This window comes from Grus americana, chromosome 11, assembly GCF_028858705.1.
Source record: "Grus americana isolate bGruAme1 chromosome 11, bGruAme1.mat, whole genome shotgun sequence".
NCBI lineage: Eukaryota > Metazoa > Chordata > Aves > Gruiformes > Gruidae > Grus > Grus americana.
The window spans coordinates 19710279-19723507 of record NC_072862.1 but is presented as its reverse complement, the minus strand read 5'-3'; the positions used below and the strand labels follow the sequence as shown (position 1 = coordinate 19723507).

At 54.0% G+C, this 13229-nt stretch overlaps 1 protein-coding gene across 3 annotated transcripts in view; it reads right to left on the bottom strand.

The window, feature by feature from the left end:
* Window positions 1–13229, bottom strand: part of BSN (bassoon presynaptic cytomatrix protein) — a 92929-nt gene that overhangs the window by 47984 nt on the left and 31716 nt on the right. The window lies entirely within an intron of this gene.

Here is a 13229-nt window from a genome sequence, read left to right as displayed (position 1 = left end):
AAGCTTTCTCACTTTCTGCAATGAACTTGGCTTATGCAACCGAGCCAGAAAAAAGCCAGCGGGCTTTCAGACGGGATGGAAACCGTCGAATCGCTCTCGGTGGCTTGGTGAATAACTGCTGAGGAACATCTAGTCCTGAGGAGCAGGAGAAAGCTGCAGGGAGTACAGTGGGGCGGCTCGCTCCCAGAGCGAGCATTTGAAACGTAAATTTAGTTGGGATTATAACAAATTGCCTGACCGGCCTCTACTGATGCGACCGATGCCACAACGTGTGGATTACACAGATCAAAGACGACTTGAAGGATCCTGGAGGGAAGATAGTAAAGAGGAAGGGCCAAGTCGTCTTGCCAAAGATCCTTCCCCCAAGAAAGAGAAAGGAGGACGGAAAAGCCTTGGGTGTAAATTTTCACTAATCCAGCCCCTGAAAGTTTTGATTTGGTGGAGAACTGGGCAAATAAGACACAGAAACAGATGAAACGGTGGACTATTGGGTTGGCTTGCATCGCCGCCCTCTAAACGCTCCTCTTCTCGCCTGCAGACTCGTCACGCGGGGAGATGCTCAGAAACCAGTATGGAAACAAGGGCAAGAATAGAAAAGAATAATTTATCCTATTGCTTCTTCATCGTTGCTACAGTCTGGGCAACTACCAAAACGAAATGTCTATCAGTGAGAAGAGAAAAAACCCAAGTTATTGAAAACTCTGGTTCCAGCTCGCCTTCTGGGAACGCCGAAGTCACCGTTATACCCCAAAATAAGGGGAGGTAAAACCGCGCTCTCTTGAATAGCCTGAGACCGGCTGCTCAGAGCACGCTAATCTCCTTCACCCCAGGAAACGTGACTGGGGGAAATACTGAAAAACACAACGAAAATGGGGATGTAGATAACAGCTCTGAAACCAAACGGATGCCTCGGTGAGGAGCGAACGAGGCCAGCTACAAGCGAAGGCGGCTGCTGCGCAAAACCAAGGGCACCATTCGAAACAGGAAATCAGCAAATGTTGGAGCTCAGCGCACCGGCGTCAACCGAGAGGCTGTGAAGTGCTCAAACGCCAGGAAAGCAAAGGAGCTGCAGGAAGAAGTCTCTTGGGGAGCAGCAGGAAGGATTGATCGAGGGCACTGGGGACAGAGGCCATCCTAGAAAGGACAGAGGTCCATCACTGGGTGGAGATGGTAAAGCTGTTAACGAGACTGATGTGGCAGAAGTGCTGTAATTAGCCGTCGAACATTTGGGAAGAAGCAGGACAACGCTCATTAAGAGGATGAAGCATTTCCAACTTATTAGCAATTGAGAAGAACATTTAACAACATCTACCAGCACCAGAAGATATTTAAATTTGACAGATCTGAATAATTTTGCATCCAAGAGACCTAAGAAAACTGCTGCGTGCTGCTGTTCATTTTTAAGAGGAAATTTTAGAAGACTGGAAGAGTCTTCTGCTTGCATATCCAAGAAAGCAGAGGTATGGCCTGAAGGGGACAGCTAGCCAGACATCTGTCCAAGACAGAAGGACAGCGCTGGATTCGCGCGGCAGAGAACCGAAGGGCACACGTATACCCCAGTCAACGCGGTTTTAGGGAAAATAGGTCACGGCGAGTAAACCTGATTTTATTCTCCGCACATTTGATATTAGTAATGCACAGAAGCAATATCCTTGATGTCCAAAAGGTGTTTTGACCTAGTAATGCGTGACATGCCGACACAAAAACAAAACAAAACAAAAAAAAGCAGCGCTGATCTGGTATCTCACTATGGGTAACACCACTCACATGCGGCAGATTTTGGTAAAACGATAAATATCGGCGAAGATGAGTCCCTGCCGCCTGGCAAAGCCGCGTTTGGAGGTGGGAGCGAGGAGGTGGCTCAGCCCCCTCTTCCAGCGCTGAGGGACTCCTTCCAGAGCCCTCAACGGTCCCACACGGACATTTTAAGGAGATTAGTGAAACACTGCGGGAGATACAGACCGGATCTGTAAGAGTGATTCTAGGGATGCAGAAAATGTCTGAAATGAGAGAATTAGAGAGGTTGATCTTTTTCGTTCATCAAAGAGAAGATTAAGAAGTGACTTGATTACGACATAGCGGCACATTCAGGGGAAACAATATCAGGTACTAAAAGGTTCTTAATTAGGCAGAAAAAGGCATAAAAAGAACTAATGACTGGAAATGGAAGCCAAATATATTAAGCATCACTTTTAACAGCAGATGTTTCTAACCATTAAAGCAAATTATACACATGCTGTTGGGCTCAGCAGAAGACTCAGGGAGGTAAAGCTTGCAGGCCTTTCATGTACCGGGTGTTTTATACCCCTACGGATCTTCAAAGCTTTCCAAGCGTGAACCATCCAGCGTTTACTGACCTTTGCTCGACCAGCACCCAACCCCCGACCTGCCCCGGCCCCGACGCAGCGCCCGACGCACCCACGACCGCCAGCCTCACCCTTCCCACCGCAGACCCCCGCGGTGTCCCAGCCCGCGCCTCTATCCCCCCTCCCGAATCCTGCCGTTCCCTAACGCGGGGAACGGGTCTGCAACCCGCAGCCCTTGCGGGGTGCCCGCCGCCGGATGTGCCTCTCGCCCTCCATGCCGCCCCGCGGCTGTGAGCACAGACCATTTGCAAACCCCATCGGGAATGAAAACTTGCAAATCGGCATTTCCTTAAAAAAACCCAACCAACCCCCAACCCCGCCCCGTCAGGAATATACACAGCACATGCATCCCTGTGCACTGCAGCTCACCAATCCCTCCAGAAAAACATCAAGAAAAGCACCCGGCTAAAAATGATCCGAAACGACAGAGACAGCTTGAGCTTACAGGGCTTCTAAAGTTATTCTAACACCACCTATTTTAGGAAGCTATGTGGAAACAGTCCGTCCCCAAAAACTGTTAGCAGGAGACGCAAGGGAGTGCTAGTAATGTGCAGGTTGTTCTGTTCTGCTGCGGTAAGACAATACAGCTCTAAAAGCATCCTAAGTATAGGGTTCAGCCTTTGCAGTAGCCAGGAGAAGCTTTAAAATGAGCTGTAAGCAGAAAGACTTCTTAACTGAACATCCGAGATCTCTTCAAGCCAAAATTTAGGATTATAGTGAAGAATAATTCCGTTTTTGCCGAGGGTGGGTTATTCCGGACCATCTGGAGGTGACCCAGGATGCTGTCCTACAGCACAGACGGCAAGGAAAAGGAGAGAACTAGATGACCACATTTACGACTCGGGAGACTGGTTCCTCACCAGCTTGACCCACACCTCAGCGCAGCCGAAGCCATATGACCTGGCCGGCTACACCACGCGGTAACAGAGGAAGCCATTGGGCACTTGAGGAGCACAGGTCATCTGACTTGCTTTAAATGATAATTTTTGGCTGGGAAGAACAGCTCCCAGGTCATCTCGAGTCAAGCATGGTCAATCCCATCCAAGGTGGACCGCTTTGAACAGGACGGAGCAAACGAGCTTTGTTCGGCAGAAGATACGACCCATCCTCCTCCTCCTCTGGCGCGACACAACGGGACGCACAACCAGCTGAGAAACGAGAAGCCAAGTTCATGGCAAATCAGAGGAGAAAAGGAGCGTGGCTTTTCTCTGAGCTGCCCAAAACACGTGTATTTAGTATTCTACAAAACCGGAAATCCTAAAAAACCACCATATTTGGGAAGAGCAAGACAGCAAGACTACGGCAGGAGCTCTTCGACTCCGAGAGCCCCGAGCAGGCGCCTGCCCTGGAGCCACCTCTCGCGAAGCCAGCCCCCAGCAGACGCACGCCAGGGTCACAGCTCCCCCCTCTGCCTTTCGCACCCGCCAGTACAGCCGGAACTAGAGGCGTGTAAAAATAACCAAAGCTGGAACTGGGTAACGACGGTACTGTGTTAATCACGCTAACAGGGAGGCTCCACGCCAAGATGCTGACTGGACGACGAAGGGTTTCGTTAACGGGTGCTCCTGGCTTTTCCTGGAGGAGCACCACAACAGCCCGGCCTCTCGGGAGCCGAGAGCTGCCAGCGACCTACCCGAGAGCGTCCTCGCACGCCTTCAATTCATCAGCTCTGCCTGCGGATGAAGAGCCATCGTCTCATGAAATCAGCCAGTCAGCAAAACATCCCTTCCCCTCCATGCCTCCCGCATCCGCTCTGGAGGAGGCGAGGGGGGGGGGGGGGGCACGTCTTGCATTTTTACATCGTGGCGCTGAAATCTGCCAAAGCCACGTACCCTGCAATTAAAGCAACATCCTGATCCAAGGCGAGAGGCAGCGCTAGGAGGCAGCCCCTGGCTAGAGGACGCAGGGAATGGGAAGCCGCGGCGGGGAGCTGGGACGCTGCCGGGAAGGCAGGAGGTGGGGATGGCTGGAGGAGAGCAGGGGAAGCTCAGCAGATCCAGGAAGAGCTGCCGGTGCGTGCAAAAAGCTAAAGGTACCATGCGGAGAAGGCTTCCCGCACCATCTCAGACTGGCTGGTGGAGCGTACGACAAATACAAATATAAGCCTTAATCTGAAGTTCTGGGGTTGTTTCTTAAAGCGGGGCTACTGCCGGCGTCTCCTGCAGCGACGCAGGGACAGTCTGCCACAAAGCCCACCCGCTGAGGGTAGGAAAAGCAGTCCCTGGTGTTCGGATCAGCACGCAGCCTGCGTGCAAACGGAGCGAGAAGCCTGCAAAGCATCCCATGGGAGGCTGCAACGTGGCGTACCGGCCGGGCTCTGACCCGGGGAGGGCGGGGGGAACACGTAACGTCAGGAGATGAAGTCTCCTAAGGCACCTCTGGAGGACCACGAGCAGCCCAGGGTGCAGGAGCTGTCACGCGTCCGTGGCCGCGCTGCGTGTCGAGACATCACCAGAATTCACGCGGGCGTCCAGGTGGAGAGGAGGCGGATGCGAACGCGCAGGCAGCGTGGGCTGAAGCTTCCCGGTCCAAATCTAAAGCACAGTTCGAAGAGAACCCAGGGCTCCAGAGGGACCGTGCAATTAGGAGTCTGTCGGCAATTAATTGACAAGGGAATTGGTCACCGAGGAACTTCTGAAAAAGGCCACCTTATGCTCATCTTTATCTTCAAACATCTCAACACAAATACCATCCAGTCCTTCGCACTGCCCAGAAGGGGAAGCCACCGAAGCCGTCAGTAATCATCCTGCTAATGCCTGCCAGAAAATAATCAGCTTGCTCGCTTGCTGGCGAGCGAGAGGCACCAACCCCCAAACTCATCTCCTTCACTGCAAACAACAGATGGGAAACCGCGTTTGTCCAGAGAACCGAGCTGCAGAATAAGACGGTGCCATTTCATCCTATTAGTCACTTCTTAACCAGTTTCCCTTAACTGTCTCTAGTTAGCACCCCCCGAACTAACTGAACGCGAGTCTTCTCCTTCCCCAAAGGGTCTCAGGAGGCATTAACCCACACCAGGCTCTGCAGACCCTCCGGCTTTTAAAGCCGACCTCCAGCTCCTGCGCCTTGCCGTTGGGACCATCCTTACCTGCGCCACGCAGCCACCGACGCAGCGACGAAGCCAACGTTCCAAGAAAATAACCGCACGCTGCAGAGCTTTGCAACTAACCTCGACCTGCCGTCACACGCGGGACGGCGCTCCCCCGGCAGCGTCCCCCATGGCTAAGGCGTCGCTAGAGCTGCTAGCTCCTCAGGAAGCGCGAGCATCCCCTTCTTCACCGCTCGCCCTTGCTGGCGGAGAGAAATGGACGGACAGGAGGAAACCTTTCCAGTGCCAGACCCGGCGCTGCTCCTCTGCTCCCCCGCCCCGGGAGCGCGGGTCCCCCCCCGCCGGAGCAAGGCGCTGCCTAGCTAAGCAGTGCCACCGCCCCAGGCGAAGGGACGAGTCCTTCCAGTTCATTAGGGAAGGTTTCTTGTGCGATTTGCTGCCTCACTAGCTCCTGTTTAGACAGCCTTAGTTCCCCGTCCGCAGGAGCGCATGCAAGGGTTGGACGTCCGTACGTGCTCGCAGGATGCTGTGCCCCGGGCTTGGTCGGGGGGGGGGAGGCGCAAAGAGCTCGCCCCGGGTTGTGACCTCTCGAGCTTTGCGCGCCGAGGCGCTCTAAGTGCAGCCCCAGGTCCCCTCCCGCTCCGTGGCGCAGGACTTCCCCCGGAGCCCTCGGGGCCAAGGAAAGCCTAATGGCTTGCTTTGCCTTGCGCTGCTGCCGCTCCCGTACCCTGCCGCCAGCTGAAGGACGGCCGTCCCGCGTAACAGGAGCCTCCGGTCCTGCTCACTTATTGTCCTCTGCAGAACTAAAATAGCAGCCTGGGAGGGCGCGGGGGAGCTCAGAACGTTCCGTTCACCGATACCTCCTGCCCAAAGCAGAGACATACACGGGGCTTCTCCGGATGCAGAGCGGCTACCACGTACGGCAGTGAGGCAATCCATAGCTCTAGTGCTACGAAGAGCACGGGCTGCTCTCGCTAAACAGACTTACGACTGATTAATTTTAAAGCAGCCCAGCTTCCTATTGGTAACACGGAATAAAATCATCATTATCCGTTTACCGCATGGCTCCACGTTTATTCAGTTACGAACGGTCGCTGTTGCAGCCTTGCCCAGGAGTTTCCGGCTCCTTTGGGAATCCCGGACAATTACAGCAATAGGAGATAATGGCTGGAGCTCAGGGAATAAATTAAAGAGCCTCGAACATCCGAAGGTCCCTTTACGCCCCAAACTTTGCATCACCTTGGCAGCATCGACATCTGAGTACGGCCCAGCAGCAGTCAGGGCGGAAAGGATCGCGATCCTGCGAGCCGGTAGAAAACATCTGGGACAGAAGTTTTTAAACAGTAAAGACAATCCCGGTGCTAACGTAAATAACCCAAAGTTATGTTCAGAGACACTCACAGCCCAGGTGTGATGGCCTCACGTTTTCTCCAGACTGAAGGAGCCGAGTTAGGTCTCATTTATCCCGGTCCAATACGTATTTATGAGTGAAGCTGCCAGAACGAACAACTTCTGCAAATGAACGTATCGGGGGGATCGATGCATCAGAACAGAATGTATTTTCTGTCTGCCCTTTTTTTTTTTTTATTATTCTGGATTAAATATGTAATAAATGCTCTTGTAGAATTTAAGGCCTGAAGATAGACAAGCCATTAAACAATCTTTTTACATACCTAAACAGATTTAATTGCTCAATTATTCCAGATAAACATGATAAGTTCCCCGCCATGAATAATTTATAATCCAGCTAGCCACACAATCTACGAAACACAAATCTACGGCTGCGGCAGAGGAAAAGCAAGGAGATGCCACAATGCTGAGACACCCCGGCTTGTTACCAAACGCTGGCCGAAGGAGCGGGACTGATCTTGCCCAAAAACACCGGGACAGCCCGCACCTTCGTTTGGGTTATTGCATCGCTCAGAGGATGCAAATATTGATGAAATTAAACAGGCACAAAGTTTGGAGGTGCACGCAGGAGGAGAGAGGCACAGCACATCCCCCCCTTCCGCTGATGGTCCGGACAATGCTGGGTGTCCCGCCCAGCCCTCCCAAGGAGCTGGCTGCACCGGCTTCTCCAGGAATTTCATCAGATGAGCGTGACGGAGCTTAAGAGCTGCAGTGAAGCGCAGCGGGACGCTGGAGGAGGGAGGTCTGCGGGGGCTGTCGCGAGGGACGGCACTCAGGACGCCGCGGAGGAGGCAGGGGAAGGAGGGCTGCTGCGGGAGGAAAGGTCCCGTCCAGCCAGGGCTTACCACGCTTGGATAGGAGGGACCCGAGAGAGAGACCTGGAAAGCATCCAGGAGGAGGGTTAATCCTAAACCCATGACGAAGCCATCCCAGGCAGAGGGGTAACGAACCGCAGCGCTGAGCATTGCTTGGGAAAAGCGTTGTATCGAGCGGTAAGAGGGGCAGGTACCACCTCCGGGCTGCGGCGACCCCCAGACGAACGCAAGAGGCTTTCCCACGGGGATGCTCGGGGCATCTCTCTGACTCTCGGAGCAGCAGGCGAGAGGCACTGGGTGGGTTTGTTCCAGCCCAGGCACCCAGCGCTGCCCTTCCCCGCCCCGCTCCCCGACAGATGCTCCTGCGTCTGAATTTTATTTACGCTGCTGCTTCATTCCAACAACCCCCCGTTAAAGGCTTTGGGATTTCACCCCGATGCCCTGCAGCAGCAAGACGAGAGAGCTGTAAGGGCCTCTGAAAGGTTTTGGCTCCATCCCCTGCCCCGGGCAGGATCAAACAAGCCTGCATCACTGCCACCAGATGTTTGTCTAATTTGGTCTTTAAAACTTCCCATCAGTTGTGGATTTACTGGGTGGGCAGTGAAAGGGGGAATAAAGGGGCTTTGGCTTAACCACCCTAACTGCTAGAGAACGCTCCCAAAATATTAAGCTAAATCTTCCTTGCAGTCTAAGTCCGTTACTTGCCATGCCTGCAGACCACGAACACTGAGCAGCAGCTATTTTATCCAGTAAAAACAGGAGGGAAGCTGGGTACAGGCTGAAGGCATCTGTCCAGGGGAGCACATCCCGGCACCAAGACCACAATGTGCAAACCATCTCCTAGAGGTGACGGCCACCAACTTCACGCTGCAAAACTCTTGGTCTTGATCTCCCCTGGGGCTCCACGGCACCTCCACGGCCTTCAGACCCAATTAATGGTTTTCTGCGTTTCCAGGTACAGCTTCTGTGCATTTTTAGGAGCTGCTCAGGCAGCTTTGGAGGACGGCGTGCTATGAAAGGAGCTCAGCCTCGCATGGTCCCATCAAAGCAGCCTACAGACCACCTGCCCCCCAGACCCACCTCGCCTTCTTCTGGAGAGACCCACTTGGGTGGCCCTGGCGCCCACAGCGGGCTTACGAGTATAGCCATAAACACCAGAAACAGTTTGTCCAGCCTCCAGCTACCTATTTCAATAAATTAGGATAGGCTGTGTTGGAATCCCTATCCCCGTTCAAACGCCCCTGGAGCCAGTTCGTAAGTCATCATCTGCTAAGTAAAATATACCAATTTAACACAAAAATCTGCAAACAATTAGAATTTGAACAGATACCTGTAAAGCCACATCACTGTTAATTGGGTTTTTATAGCCATTATACAGCCTCTAAGAAGGGGATACTTAATTGCAAGCCAGTTTACAATAGCAATCAGCCTGTCTTCCAAAAAACCCCCCCCAAACCGCTAATTGCAAAGCAAGATTAAAATTGGCCATTCAAATCAGGATTTTTTGCTTGCTGATCTAAAGTCATTATTGCCATGGAGATCTAAACTGACGCACCCCAGGAAGGTGCACAAACTCTTAATCAGAAAGAATCCTGCTATCCGAAAGGCTGCCGCCTCCATCATCACCCAAGCCAAAATGCAAAGTTCCCCCATCGGGGGGCTCCAAGGATCCCCAGAGCGTGACCTGCCCGGGACCCCGCAGCCCGGCTTCCAACCCTGGGCGAGCTGACGACGAAAGCCAGTCTCGTTCTGCTCAAACGAGGGGCCGAGTCCTTGATTGCAAAACTAGAAACTGTTACAGAAGAGGAAGGATTTCAAATAGAAACTGCTCGGTTAAACGATAACAACAACAAATAAATGGCGGAAGCAAAACTTTCCTCCACCTTTTGGGGCTTCTTAGCTTTCCTTTGAAAGATCTCCAAACAGCAGCAGCTTTCGCTCAACACAAAAAACCAACCAACAATAAAACCCCCCAAGCCCACCAGGCAAGAATCCTCTCGCAAACACCCTTTTTGTGCAAACACATCACCCTCGACCCCTGCTCGGACGTTGCCTTTCGCCCCTTATCGCCCGCACGGCCGGCTATCGCACCCCGCGGCGCACGGAGAGTGTCTGAGAGCATCCCCCTTGCCGAGACGAGCGCTCCCGCTGCCGAGCTACAGCAACGTTTCTAGCACCGGCGGCTGCAAAGAGAAGATGGAAAGAGAGACGGAGGAGTATTGGACGCCGTGGTGCGTGCGACCCAAGCAGTAAATACCACAGGAATAAATCAGGTTGCTCTTTTGAACAAAGCATTTAAGAGCTCCTCGACGAGGGCGTCCGTCCACGCCATCACAGCCAACAACCCGGTCTGCAGGAGCAGACCAGCGTTTAATGAAATCTCAAATTAACTTGTCAGGCAAGGGGAAAAAAGCTTCCCTTACACGTAAATAGTGTATTTTTGATGGCAGCCTCATAGCTGTGAGAGACAGCTATCTCCAGGCAGCCATCCTATGCCTCTGGCAGGACATTTTTGAAAAGGCGCATGGCTTCTATAAAAGCATTTTTAAGCCAAGCCCTAGGGCCAACACATCGTCTGTAGGTGCCGAACGCGCCCAGCACCTCCGTGGCGGGTCCCCTCCACCGGTGCCGCGGCCAGGGAGCACGCCGGACCGGGTGATGGACAGCGCAAGCTGCAGAGCCCCGGGAACGGCACCGCTCCGCGCCCATCCAGATGGAAAGGAAACTACGGAGGAGCAAACCGCGCAGTCCAAGCTGATTTCATCCCCACTTTGATTTGCTCCAACGCCAATTGGAAACCACTTCTGGAGAGGAACAATGAATCACTGCGCCCTGGCTGCAAACCCGGGCGACTCGAGCGGAATTACCAGCCACGGGACTGACTCTGATCTGCGGCGCGTTTATTGCGGGCGAGAGAGCGGGAGCCATCGCTGCTCCCTCCGTTTTCAGGTGTTCGGCTGGAGAGGTCTCGCATCAAAACCTCCAGCTGAACAGCGGGAGCTGCGTCGACCGCAAGCGATCAGACCCAAACTGCCTTAAATTGGGCAGATAAGGGATGGATTGGCCAGCAAGAGAGAAGCAGCGGGATCTGTGCACCAGGCGGGGAAAACATTTTACCTCCAAATAAATACCCCGTTCCCATAAGGTTTTATCTGCGCACAAGCCTTGCCTGCTGGTGCTAACCCCCCCGCCTGGCTGGGCTGGCTCCTGGCACTCCGCAGAGAAAGGAAGAAGCGTTTCTGAACGCCGCCGGCGTGCGGCAGGCGCTGGGACGCAGAAGGGGACACCGTGCACGGCCGACACCACCTCGGGGGATGCCGCTCATCGGCGTGCAGCGACCCACTCGCCCAGGGAGGGGGTCTCGCCGTGCTGAGACCTTTGCTTCCCGGTGGGATGGAGGTTGGGCAGCACGGGGCAGCTGCCTGTAGCTGGAAGACATGGGAAAAGGGGTCGGCCGGAGAAGAAGAGGGAGTTGGGGCAACAGCTCGAGCTGGCCAAAACCATCAGGGAGGGCAAGGAAGACTTCACGTTTTACAAGAAGTAACGCAGCGCCCAACGTTGGCTCTTGGCTGGGGTGGCGTGGCTTGGAGATCACTTAATGCGGTGGGGTGCTGGAGCTGCGCAGAGCCCTCCAAATGACACGTCCTCCAAAACTAACAGACCGTGGGACTTCTCTGGGCAGACCTGTAAAAACTTTACACCCAGGACCTGCATAAAGCAGCACTTCAACACGTCCCCCACATCTCAAAGAGGATTTAGCACCTGGAATTAGTTATGGGAAACAATATTTCAGAAGTCGCTGGATTTTTTTCTTCCTAATTCAATAAAGCAATAACGATCGTCTGCTGAGAGCAAGTAATGGGATCCCAGAAGCGGCTCAAAGACAGATGGCAGCAGCAGCATGCCTCTTTGGAGATATTTCTCAAAGCGCTCTCCAATCTGAAAGCCGCAATCGTATCATCTACAAAATTAATACGGCAGGTCAGAACATAAGGTAGAGTTTGTAAAAAAGGAATTTCAAGGCACTAGCTGGCCCGGCCCAGCACCTCAGTACCGACTTGGGACTCCAAAAAAAATAAAAATCAAAATAAATCAGGATTCACGCCCCAGTCTGCCAGGGGTCCCTTGGGCAGGTTGCTCAGGACTAGATGAAAGCAGCGTGCCGGGTTCGGGGGCTTCACCTTTTGGGGGGGGACCCCTCCTCCGCCCCAGCGCTCTTGGTCTTGCATTAGCACGCCGTGCTCCACCAAACACCAAGGGAATTTGTTTTTCTTGAAGCTTGAAAGGTTTTGCAATACGTGGAGTACGCACTGCCCGTCGCGGGCAGAAGGGAGGCGGGTGTGCTCAAGGACAGGTACGCTCGTTATTTCGGAGGAATCCAGAAATGCAGGTACCTCAACTCTTCCTCGGGTCCCCAGCGTAATTTTAGCCCGGACTAGTGGGTTTTAGCCAGAGCTTTGCCCTAGAGCTGGTATTTTATCCACGGGGCATCACGTGCCGTTCTCGGGGGGAGGAGCAGCAGCACCTTCCAGGAGATCAGGAGAAGCAGGGGATGTCTCCCAGGGAAGAAAGAAGGTGGGGTACACCTGAGAGCACAGGAGGGGCTGAGCAGAACACGAACGTGTGGCCTGGATGAAGCTGGGTTTGGAGGAACCAGGCGCCCGAGGAGTTGCAGGGACGTGGCCTTGCCAGCTTCCCCCCCACTCACCGCCTACGTTCTTCAGGCATCGGGGTACTCTGCCATTGAGGGAGAGACAAAAAAAAACCAACCCCCAAACTACAATCCCAAGGGGAGTTCCCGTTCCTAGAGCCAAGCCGAGCAGTGCCCCCTGCTCCGGCACGGCCAGCTGGTTGCCGCACTGTACGTGCGCCCCTATACATTTGCACCCTTAGCGGGTTTTTAACGGGGAAGGCGTGCTGAGCCCGCGTTCCTCGCGAAGCTGAGCTGCACGCAGCGACGAGCTCGTTTGCTCTTTGGGGACAGGGCTTCAAAATAGCTGCTCGCTTGTGGCAATTGCGACGGGCAGAGCGCCGCCACCGACTCCGCTAGCCTGTGCGGTGACTGATGCAAGCGCCGTCTGTAGCACTCTGATAAGGATATTGGATGATTCAGAATAATCTAGGCTTTGCTCAACATATGAGCCCGAGTGTTTGCGCTTCTGTTTCTAACGGGAATACTGTGTCACGCTCGCTAGAAGGGGGAGAGGGCGGCTGGAGGTAGGTGGGCACCAAAACTGTGTCTCCACGGGACTGATGGGCACGTCCGTCCTGCCCGCTGCTGGGCTCTCTTCCATGGAGGCATCCAGGCCAAGGGTCCAGCCAGCGTACGCCACGGCAAGGGGTCACGGAGCAGGCGGGGAGGGAGCAGAAAAGGCTGCGCCAGGCTGGGGATCAGTTAAGATGCAGGAGCTGGGCGTCAGAGCAGGCAAGGGAGGAAGAGGAGGAACACTCTGGCCCTTCTGACTTCAAAACTGACTTCCAGCCGGTTTAGTGCCACGTCAGGTCCGTGCCTTCACTCGCTCAGGCAAACCTTTAATCCCACAGACCTGCCGCGTCGCCTGCTCCCATCCCATTAAGACCGCATCTTTC